Source organism: Lagenorhynchus albirostris, chromosome 3 (genome assembly GCF_949774975.1).
Source record: "Lagenorhynchus albirostris chromosome 3, mLagAlb1.1, whole genome shotgun sequence".
NCBI lineage: Eukaryota > Metazoa > Chordata > Mammalia > Artiodactyla > Delphinidae > Lagenorhynchus > Lagenorhynchus albirostris.
Genome location: NC_083097.1, coordinates 127,957,127 through 127,969,326, shown reverse-complemented (window position 1 = coordinate 127,969,326; position 12,200 = coordinate 127,957,127). Strand labels below are relative to the sequence as shown.

Below are 12,200 nucleotides of genomic sequence, written 5' to 3'. Positions count from 1 at the left end.
TATTGCTCCTCTATTTTAAAGAGGCTCAGAGAGGTAAAGTAACTTTCCTGAGTCATACAACAAATAAGTAAAACTGGTGTTTGTTCACAGGTCAGCTAGTCTTACCTCTAACTGATGTGGCCTTCTTTGGGCAAATGTTTTATTCTGTCTGTAAACGCTGCCCCCCTCCAGCCCCTGAATCAGTAACCCCCACACAGTCCCTCACAGTGCTGCTCCATACTCCCTAACCCAATGGTAACTTTTCTCCTCTCTTCACAATTCCATTATTCTGCAAAAAACCCGCAAGGGACAAGCATATCAGCCGTGAAAGGAAAGGCATATATAAGCCAGTTTCTTTATCAGCCTCTCCCACACTAGTGATTTCAGTCCGTGAAGGAGGAACAAACGGGAGCTGTAATGCTAATAACATCATCCAAGGAGCAGCAGATAACAGCTCCCACAGTCCCGGAGAGGAACTGCCTTTGTGCCATCCTGGCTGTGAGACAAGATTCAGAGAAATCAGATGTGATGGGTTTAGAAACTCCACTAACTCATGGCTGGTCCAGAGCTTCCCAAAAGAGGTACAGGAACAAAGAAGGGGTTCACCTGTATATAGCCTGGGCAGATATTTGCACTTCCTTGCAAGGTAAGGAAGATAAACCATGTCCATGGTGACACTGGCACTATTCACCTGGGAGGAGAGAAGTGTCAAGAGGAAGACCTTGTCACTGGTGATGGGCTTCCCTAGGGCACGGAGGGCGGAGAAGGTAGAATTTGAACTTTGGGGGAGAAGTGATAGGGAGGCAGATATATCTCAATATGAAGGGGAAATTAACATTCCATAATGAACTGGGTTCTCTGCCCCAGAATGCTCAAGAAAAGTTAGGAAACCTCAGAAGGAATGTCATGGAGCATATCTATGCATTTGATGGTGGGGAAGTGATCCGATGACACCAAATTCTGTTCCAAAACTAGGACTCTGAGTGGGGGTGATACAATACAGTGGTCAAGGTCATAGAATCAGAATTCCAGCTTTTTAATTTATTACCTGTGTGACCCTAGACAAGTTACTTAACCTCTCTGGGTTTCAGTTTCTTCTATGAAATAGGGATTGTAATAGTAGGGACTTTATGGAGTTGTTGTGAGAATTAAATGTTATACAGTGGTTCAAGGAGTGTTTGCCACAGGGTAAGTACTCAGTACTCAGTCCTAAGCACTTACCAGGTGCCAGATACTCTTCTGAACTACAGAAATGGACAATCACATACAACAGAGATCCTTACTCTCATGAATAAACAGATACATGTAATTTTCAGAGGCTGATAAGAGCTATGAAGAAAATAATGAATGCAATAAAATAGAGTATCTTTGAGGAAGGGGTAGGGGGCGTTAATTAGGGCAGGTAGAGAGGGCCTCTCTGAGCTGAGTTCTGCTGAGTTCTGCTAAATCAAGGGGAGAAGGCAGCCATGCTGAGTTGGGGCATTCAGGCAGAGAGGACAACAAACTCAGAGAACTTGAGACAGATCAAAGCTTGGTATGTCAAGAAACAAGAAAAAAAGGCTGTGTGTCTTGGAGCAGAGTGAGTGAGGAGGGAAAAACAAAGGGAAAATGAGATCAAAGATGTAAGGCCTTGTGGGCCATAGTGAGAAATCTGGAATTTATGCTATGGCAAGTGGGAAGACACTGAAGGTTGTAGGCAGGGTAAGATCCCGGACAACTTATATTTTAAAGAGATCGTGCACTTGCCTCACAAAAGCTTCCCATGCACGATCCTCCCCATTCTTTCCCCCTCTGCAGAAGTCCCCAAGGCCCTAAAAGAGGTCAGAGTTACAGGACGGAAGGTGTCTGGGTCTCTAGATAATCTCAAAGGCGTCCTCGTGCTGGCCAGGAACACTAATGTTGGGTTGTTATGGAGTAAAAATAAACTTTACGTATGAAGCCAGTGAGGGAGGGAGAGAAGGAGAGAGGGAGAGGGTAAGAGCATTCTGACTCCTACTTGAAGAATGCAAAGGTGGGGTCAGGGCTTGAACTACAGTGGAAGCAGGAGACCTTCCATCTGTCTCCTCACAGCACCTTGAACAGAGCCGCTCAGCTTTTTAGGTAAATAAGTGGACTCAGTCAAGGACCAGCTAAACTGTGGCATGAACCAGTAACAAACCATCTTCCTTGCAGGTGCTGGCTGTAATAGAAAGTAGCAGAAAATAAAAGCAGCAGACAGGGTTAGCCTGAGACTGTGTCTTCCAGGTGTCCTATCTCCCTTTCAGAAACCAGGTTTAAAATAAGGGGTTTTTTTCCTCCATTAGACCAGCCTGCCTTTTTGAGTCCTTTGTCAGATCAGTAACATTTGCTTCCATAGTTATAAACCACTGAAATGACCAGACACAGGTAGTTGAGTTTTAGGCAATAACTAGGCAGTTGCTAACCCTATTCATCCTCTACTAGATACCACCACCCCCAAGAACTACTGGCCCATCACATGCACATATATGTGCATGTTCACTCCTTCAACAAGCATGGACCAAGCACCTGCTTGGTACTGGGCACTGGTCTAAGACTGGAGATACAGTAGTGAACCAAACAGATGAAGTTCTTTTGTAACCAAGCAGGATCCTCTGGGGCCTTCCCAGTACAGACACCACACCCCTACCGCCCACACAATGTCCTCTGCCTGCCTCCTGCCTGTAGAAAATCTTGAGCCTCCTAGGCCTTCCCCGAGTTCCAAAGGTAAACTTAATCAGAGAAGTGAGAGAATACAGAAAGAAAGGAAAACAGTCAAGCAAGACAAAATAATAGTAGTTTAACCATTAAACAAAGTCAAGGACCTTCAGTTCCTCCTCAAGGGCTATAGGTAATATATGGGAAAAGAATCTAAAAAAGAGTGGATATATGTATATGGATAACTGATTCACTTTGCTGTACAGCAGGAAGTAGCACAACATTGTATTGAATAAATCAACTATACCCCAATAATTTTTTTTTTAAATTGTGTCCCTCAAAAAAAAAGAGGAATGAAATCCAGTTTAGTCTTCATGTGTCATGTCTAATAAAACCATTTACATTAGCTAAAAATAAAATAACTAAGAGCCATAGAAATGTATCATTTAATGTGCATTATCCACTTAATATACAGTATGTTTTTGATGTTAAAATGAAGGTTTTAGAGATTATCCTACTAAATGAAGTCAGAAAGAGAAAGACAAATACCACATGATATCACTTATATGTGGAATCCAAAATATGACACAAATTAACTTATGTAGATAAGTTAATCTACAGATTAACAGTTAATCTAATCTTATGTAGATAAGACAGAAATGGACTCACAGACGTAGAGAACAGATTTGCAGTTGTGGTGGGTGGGGAGGGATGGAGTGGGAGTTTGGGGTTAGTAGATGCAAACTATTATATATAGGATGGATAAACAACAAGGTCCTACTGTATAGCACAGGGAACTCTATTCAATATCCTGAGATAAACCATAATGGAAAAGAATATAAAAAAGAATGCATATATATGTATAACTGAGTGACTTTGCTGTACAGCAGAAATTAACATAACAGTGTAAATCAACTATACTTCAATTAAAAAAAAAGTTTAAAAAATATTCTGAGCCATGTCCTTCGAGCTGTTTTGCAGATACTGAAACCTCTACCAGGTGGAAGAAGTTAACTGTATGCTGTCTGTAAGCACGTAGACTCCAGACCAGTTAGAACCAGAAGGTTCTAAACTCCTGATTAACTCACCACCAACCAATCAGAAGAATATTCACAAGCTGATCAAGTACCCTGCAAACCTCTCCCTCACCCTGTCTTTAAAAACCTTTCCCTGGGGCTTCCCTGGTGGCGCAGTGGTTGAGAATCTGCCTGCTAATGCAGGGGACACAGGTTCGAGCCCTGGTCTGGGAGGATCCCACATGCCACAGAGCAACTAGGCCCGTGAGCCACAACTGCTGAGCCTGCGCATCTGGAGCCTGTGCTCCGCAACAAGAGAGGCCGTGATAGTGAGAGGCCCACACACCGCGATGAAGAGTGGCCCCTGCTTGCTGCAACTAGAGAAAGCCCTCGCACAGAAACTCAGACCCAACACAGCCATAAACAAATAAATAAATAAATTTAAAAAAAAAACAAACAACAACAACAACAAAAAAAAACCTTTCCCTGAAAGCCTTTGGGAGTCTGGGCCTTTTAAGCACTAGCTCCCTAGACTCCTTGCTTGGTGCCCTGCAATAAACATTGTACTTTCCTTCACCACAAGCCAGTGTCAGTAGACTGGCTTTGCTCCATGCAGGCAAGCAGACCCAAGTTTTGTTCTTTTGACTCAGTAACATTTTCTTGCTAAAATAGTCAACAACCAAGTACAAGATAAATGAGGTTCCTAGTCTCATAATTAAACAAATAAATATAATTTCAGATGCTGATAAGAGCTAAGAATAGGGTATAATATAATAGAGTATATTTGAGGATGGGGCAGGGGGATATAAACCAGGGCAGACATGGAAACTGACATTCTGGTAGGGAGGTGAGAGACAACAAACAAACAAGTAAAACATGTGTCAGATGGTGATAAGTGCTATAGTGAAAAAAAAAGCAGGAAGGGGGAAGAGCAAGGGTGCAGAGGACATTAAGAAGTGGATTAATATAAGGGATATCTGGGAAGTGATATATTCAAGCCTGATGCTTGAATTAGAGGAATAAGGAAAAAGGAGTCAAGGATAACTCCCCTGTTTCTGGTTTGTGCAGTAGATGGTAGTGTCATTTACTAAGATAGCAGACACTATAGGAAAACCAACTTTATGGGTAGAAGATCTTGAGTTTGGCTTTGAACATTCCTCTGGGATGTTCAAATAGTGATATCAAGTAGATGACGGGCACCAACAACATACAGATGGTAACAAGTTTTGGCCTTTGCTGTGGACTGAACATCCTGCAAAAAAAATTCATTTGTTGAAATCCTAACCCTCTATGTGATGGTCTTAGGAGGTGGAGCCTTTGGGGGTGATTAGGTCATGAGGGTGGAGACCTCATGAATGGGATTGTCACCCTTATAAAAGAAACCCCAAAGAGCTCCCTCACCCCTTTCCACCATGTAACGACACAGTGAGAAGAGGGCCACCTAATGAACCAGGAAGTAAACCTTCCCCAGACACTGCCAGCACCATGATCTTGGATATTCCAGCCACCAGAACTATAATAAATATTTGCTGTATAACCCATGCAGTCTGCCATTAGTTTGCTCTGAGACATTGGGAAACTCATATCCCCTCCCTGGACCTGTTTTACCACCTGATCTGTCAAGTTTCTTGTGGCTCTAACACATTCTGACTCTGTTGGAATAGGGGTTGAGTGGCTTCCATCCAAAGCAAGGAGTCTGGAATACAGCCATGCAAACAGAGTGTTGATTTGACTGTAAAACTGACCTTTAAATATTCCATTTTCTTATTGGTGCTTTGGATAGGCGCTCTCCCGGGAACTCTGAGGGTAATTGCTTTGCCTCTGCTTTAGAAGGGGCTGACTTTGATACAGTGCTGTTCTCCTCTGCAGGTTTAATTTAGCTCTTTTGTCTGCATTAAACTCACAAGGAACTATCCTTGTGTGGTGCCAAACATATCACATGGCCAGCCGTTTCTAGCTGAATTTAGACTTGCCCTTTCAGCGAAGGATTCTGGGATGCTCTGAGGGCCAGGTCAGGCAAGCTGACGTCTATCTCTGTCCCTTGGGATCCTCTCTCTGGGAGCTGCAGGCAATCTGAACCAGCCACTGGGTGTCAGCATTGCTTTGTCCCATTATAAGAAAAAATAGGTATTTATGTGGTTTGGGAGTTGTTTATGCAGTAAGTTTGGGCTCTAAAGCAATCACAACCACAATTCACATTTTTACAGCAGTTAGCATTAACCCAAGAGTTCTCTTCTCTCTTTACATCTGGACTCTCCCTACTCATTTCAGTCCCTCTGTGTCCCTCACCTGGATTACTGCATGGTCCTGATTTCCGATTTTGTGTCCCAAAGTCTATCTTTTTTATCTGGTTATAATCAGGACTATAGCAGGCTCAACTGTAGGATAATGAGGACTTGGTCACTGGGGGTTTACAAAACAAAAGTGGCAAAACCACCTGCCAGGAATTTTTGTAAAAAAGAAAAAAATGTGTTTTGTGTATTATAAATCTATATTATGTATGTATAATGTGATTTAATATATTTATTTATAAAATATATTACAATACGTATATTATAAATATAAATACATACATATATATGTCTTTTCCCTGCTTGAGAACCATCACTGACTCCCTGTTGTCCATAACAGGGTAAATTCTAAGCTGTCTAGGGTAGCAAAGAGAGCTGTCTACTAGCTGGCTGCCCTCAATTCCTCAGTCTCTTCTCCTGCCCCAAACATCAGACTTCAATAAGAATGAACTTTCCCAAAGAATATTTCACATTCTTCACGCCTTTGCTCATTCATCTTACCAAGAAACCTGTATTCATTCTTCCAGAGCCTTCTCCAGGGAACTTGCTGGTCACCCTTCCCCAATGCCCACTCCCCAGCCTAAGCTTAGTGCCCTTTCTGTAGGTACCCAGGGCACGTCCACTAAATATAGAATTTACCATAGTAGATCCAAGTTATCTGCTATGCGTCTCTCACCCACTTGGTTATAAACTGCTTTAGGACAAGGCCTTCTAGTTTTTCATCTTTGTATCTCTGGCTCCTGCCACTGTGTCAGGCAGGCTGTTGACACTTAATATATGTTCATTTAACCGAACACAACTGAACCTATGTGGTTATTAAGCTTATTTTGCCGAGTCTGCAACACGTCTTCCATACATTCCCTGTTCAGAGTCCCAGTTGCGATCATCCTGGTTCAGTTTTCCAAACCTGTCATTTTCTTTGTCTGATCATTTTTGCCATACCTGTGTACCACATGGGCTACTTTTTAAAAATACTTTTTCTTTACACCCGCTTACATTTGTCTCAAATAAATTTGTTTTAAAAGAAAACTTTTTATTACTACCATAAGTGAAAACTTATAACACTCCCCACAAAAAGGTAGTTTAAAAAAATAATAATGAGGGCTTCCCTGGTGGCGCAGTGGTTGAGAGTCCGCCTGCCGATGCAGGGGACGTGGGTTCGTGCCCCGGTCCGGGAGGATCCCACGTGCCGCGGAGCGGCTGGGCCCGTGACCCGTGGCCGCTGGGCCTGCGCGTCTGGAGCCTGTGCTCCGCAAGGGGAGAGGCCACAACAGTGAGAGGCCCGCGTACCGCAAAAAACCACAAACAAACAAACAAACAAACAAAATGTCCATACTACCTAAAGCAATATACAGATTTAATGTAATCCCTATCAAAATACCCAGGACAATTTTCATAGAACTAGAACAAATAATCCTAGAATTTATATGGAACTACAAAAGACCCTGAACTGCCAAAACTATCTTGAGAAAAAGCAAGTAAAAGTGGAGATGTCACACTGCCTGACTTCAGACAATACCACAAAGCCATAGGAATAGAAACAGCACAGTACTGGCACAAAAACAGGCACATAGATCAAGGGAACAGAATACAGAGCCCAGAAAAAAACCTATGCACTTATGGTCAATTAATCTACATAAAGGAGGCAAGAATATACAGTAGAGAAAAGACAGTCTCTTCAACAAGTAGTGCTGTGAAAACTGGACAGCTACACATAAAAGAATGAAATTTGAACATTTTCTTATACCATATTCAAAAATAAATTCAAAATGGATTAAAGACTTAAATGTAAGGTCTGAAACTTAAAACTCTTAGAAAAGACATAGGCAGAACACTGACATAAGTCATAGCAGTATTTTTTGGATCTGTCTCCTAAGACAAAAGAAATAAAAGCAAAAATAAACAAATGGCTGGGATGGGGGGGTGGGAGGGAGGTCCAAGAGGGAGGGGATATATGTATGCATATAGCTGATTCACTTCATTGTACAGCAGAAATTAACACAACATTGTAAAGTAACTATACCCCAGTAATAAACAAACAAACAAATGGGACCTAATCAAACTAAGCTTTTGCACAGTAAGGGAAACCATCAACAAAATGAAAAGACAACATACTGAATAGGAGAAAATATTTGCACATAATATGACCAACAGGGGTTAATGTCCAAAATATATAAATAGCTCATACAACTCAATATCAAAATTAAAAAAAAAACAATTAAAACATGGGCAGAAGACCTGAGTAGACATTTTTCAAAAATGACATACAGATGGCCAATAGGCACATGAAAAGATGCTCAATATGGCTAGCCATCAGAGAAATGCAAATCAAAACCACAAACCTCACATATTTAAGAATGGCTATCATCAAAGAGACCATAAATAACAAATGTTGGAGAGAATGTGGAGCAAAGGGAACCCTGGTGCCCTGTTGGTAGTAATGTACATTGGTGCAGCCACTGTGGAAATTAGTATGGAGGTTCCTCAAAAAACTAAAAATAGAACTACCTTATGATCCAGCAATTCCACTCCTGGGTATATATCCAAAGAAAGTGAAAACACGAATTCAAATATATACATGCACCCCAATGTTCATAGTAGCATTATTTATAATAGCTAAGATATAGAAGCAACCTAGGTGCCCATCAACAGATGAACAGATAAAGAAGTTGTAGTATATACACAATGGAATATTACTCATCCATAAAAAAGAATGAAATTCTGACATTTGCAACCATGTGGATGAGTATTAAGCTTAGTGAAATAAGGTCAGACACAGGAAGAAGAATACTCTCTGTTATCACTTATATATGGAATCTAAAAAATAAAACAAATAAATGTTTATAACAAAACAGAAACAGACTCACAGATATAGAAAACAAACTAGTGGTTACCAGTGGGGAGGGGCAAGGTAGGAGTATGTGATTAAGAGATACAGACTACTATGTATAAAATAGGTAAGCAACAAGAATATATTGTACAGCATAGGGAAATATGGCCATTATTTTGTAGTAACTTTAAATCTATAAAAATACTGAATCACTATGTTGCACACCTGAAACTAATACAATACTGTAAATCAGCTATACTTCAATTGTTTTTAAAAAGATGATTAAATTCTGAGGATCTAATGTATACCCTGGTGAATATAACCCTATATTATATAATTAAAGTTTGCTAAGAGAATAGAACTTAATGTTCTCACAAGAAATAGAAAAAAAAAGACAAATATGTAAAATGATGGATGTGATAGTTAACTAGATAAACTGAATTCTTTCACAATGTATACATATATCAAATCACTACAATGGGCCCTTTAAATATCTCAGAATTTTATTTGTCAATTATACCTCAATAAAGCTGAAAAAAATAACAATGAAAAACATGCTACAAAATTCTAGCAAGACAATCTTGCCTGCTATGCTAGATATACTGAGACCATTAATGATTCTTTCACCCCTTCCTGTATCCATGCCTCTTTACCATTTGAATTTCAGTTTTCTCACTAAATAGGTGAGTCCACTTCTCCATTCCTTGATTCTACATTCAGCCATAGAACTTGCTCTGGCCAAGAGTGTGTTAGCAGATTCGACACATACAGAGGCATGAAAGCTCTTGTGTGACTGGGATCACTCCTCTGCAGTGAGAATGTGCCCAGGCTAGCCTGATGGAAGGATGTGAGAAATGCATGAAGTACAGCCCAGTTGCTCCAGGCGAGAGTCAGCTGAGATTCTAAATGCAAAACTTGAGAGCAAATCCAGTCCAAGACCAAAGGAACCACTGGCCTTAATGGCTGACTCTCAAGCTAAATAAAGGTTTATTGTTGAAAGACACAGAGGGATTTTTTGTTTTTTGAATGTTTGCTGCATACATATCAAATAACAATAGATAACTAATATACTTGCCAAGGCTCTGAGCTGAAGTATGTTTTCTCTTTGTTCAAAGGGTAGATTAGAAAGTTTTAGAGAGGTGTTAAAATACTAGCACCCAATTGAGAATGTCTCCTTGAAGTAATCAGATGAGTTGAAATGGAACGGAAAAGGGAAGAGCCTCACTACATAATTCAATGCAATTTGTCATAGTTTATATCTAAAATCATCTCTGTACTTTGCCACACTTTGAGATACACTGCCTTAGTTCTTGCCCTTTCTGCCTTTCTTATAGGCAATGGATGTAACTTCCAAAATGGTCTTGGGCTCATTGCCTTAAAAACTAAACCCCAAACCTGACTCAAATTCCAGGTGCTCCATGACCTGGCCCCAGGCCTGCCTCTCCAGGCTTGCTCCTATTGCTTCCCCTCTTTGCATATCCATTACAACAACCCAACTTCTTCAATATTTACTGAGCACTTCCTGCAGGTATTCAACCAGAGCCAGGCACCTAGCTAGGAGGTTGGGGGAAAAGATGGTGATTAAGATGCACCCTTCACTTTGGGCCTCAGCACATAAATAAAGCATGTAAGCAACCATGTAACTCTAATCTAATATGTGAAGAGTAAGTCAGAAAGCTATAGAAACCACAGTCTTGCAAACAGATAGGAGCAGGGGAAGCTTGAATCCAAGAAGGAACCCCAGGGGAGAGGACTCCCTTGAATACAATGAAAGCTCTCCTGATTCTTCCACCACAACCTGGAGTAAGTGTTCATTTTATGAACTCCTATAGCACTTTATAGCTCATCATATATTATTTATACTTAATTTATCTAATCTCTTAGACTATCAACTCTTTAAGAGCATTGATCATTAATCTTTGCATCAACAACAGCAGTAGCAGGTCATAAGGCAAACCCTGGGCACTAACACATGTTTGGCTGATGGATAGGTGAACAGGTGGAGGAATGGATGTATAAATGGAAGGTCATGAGAGAAACAAATCATAATATAAGACAATCTTTTGGCTTGCTGTAAGTCACTCCATGTACGTGGCAGCCTAGTCATATGGTTACCAAATCTGGCAGTCCATAAAGTATACCTAAGGAGCTTTAAAACATACATATTCCTGGGACCTACTTCCTGAAGGATATTCTGATTCAATAAACATGGGATGGGACCTCAGTAATCCATATTTTAACATCCTCAGAAAATTCTGAATCATCTAGTCCAAGGTCTGATGCTTGAGGCTTGTAAGTTTAACTCACCCAAGTGTCATATTGGCTCCATTCTCTCAGGTGTCCTGTTTTTGAGCTGTTCATTCTCTCTTTTCACTGATGATTCAGCCCATTCAGATAATCTGCATGAGGAAAATACTCCTATGACTTGGAAATACTCCTATGATTTGTTCCACGAGGAGCTGTAACAATAGTAATAATAATGTACTGCCATGTATTAAGCACTTAACAAGCATCAGGCTTCTGCTAAGTGCTTTTATGAATAGTTGCTCAGTTAATCCTATCAGCAACCCTAATAAGAGTTTTCTTTTAACCACCTTATTGAGATATGATTGACATACAAAAAGCTGTACATATTTAATGTATATAACTTGACGTATTTGGAGATAAGTACAACACCTGTGAACTCATCACCACAATCTATGCCTTAAATATTTCAACTCCAAAAGTTTCCTCCTGCCCTCTTAATCATAAGTCATTATTTTCTGTGATAAAAATGCTTAACATACGATCTACCCTCTTAGCAAAATATTAAGTGTACAATACAGTATCATTAACTATAGGAACAGTGATGACCTGAATGTTTGTGTCCCCCAAAAAATTCATATGGTGAACTCCTAACTCCCAAAAGTGATGGTATTAGTAGGTGGGACCTTTGGGAGGTAATTAGGTCATAAGGGTGCAGCCCTCATGAATGGGATTAGTGCTCTTGTAAAATAGATACCACAGAGATCCTTAGTCACTTCTGCCATGTGAGGATACAATGAGAAGTCTGCAACCTGGAAAAAGCCCCTTACTTGACCATGCTGGCACCCTGATCTCAGACTTCTCGCTCCCAGAACTATAAGCAACAAATCTCTGTTGCTTATATGCTAACCAGTCTGTGGTATTTTGTTATAGAATCCCGAACACACTAAGGCAGGTACTATGCTGTAGAGTATGTCTCCAGTACTTATACATCAACTGAAACTTTGTACCCTATAACTAAGACATCCCCATTTCCATCTCCCCCAGCCCCTGGCAACCACCACTCCACTCCCTGCTTCTATGAGTTTGACTATTTTACATTCATCACGTAAGTGGCATCCTGTAGTATTAGTACTTCTGTGACTGGCTTATTTCACGTAACGTGATGTCCTCCAGGTTCATCCA

General features: G+C 40.6%; 1 long non-coding RNA gene across 1 annotated transcript in view; it reads right to left on the bottom strand.

Moving 5' to 3' along the window:
• The window catches only part of LOC132517241 (uncharacterized), a 431,094-nt gene extending 419,940 nt beyond the window's left edge, over positions 1-11,154 (bottom strand). The window contains exon 1 of the long non-coding RNA XR_009539645.1: positions 11,079-11,154. This is a non-coding gene — a long non-coding RNA (uncharacterized LOC132517241). The remainder of the gene's footprint in view (positions 1-11,078) is intronic.
• Positions 11,155-12,200: the final 1,046 nt, after the last annotated feature.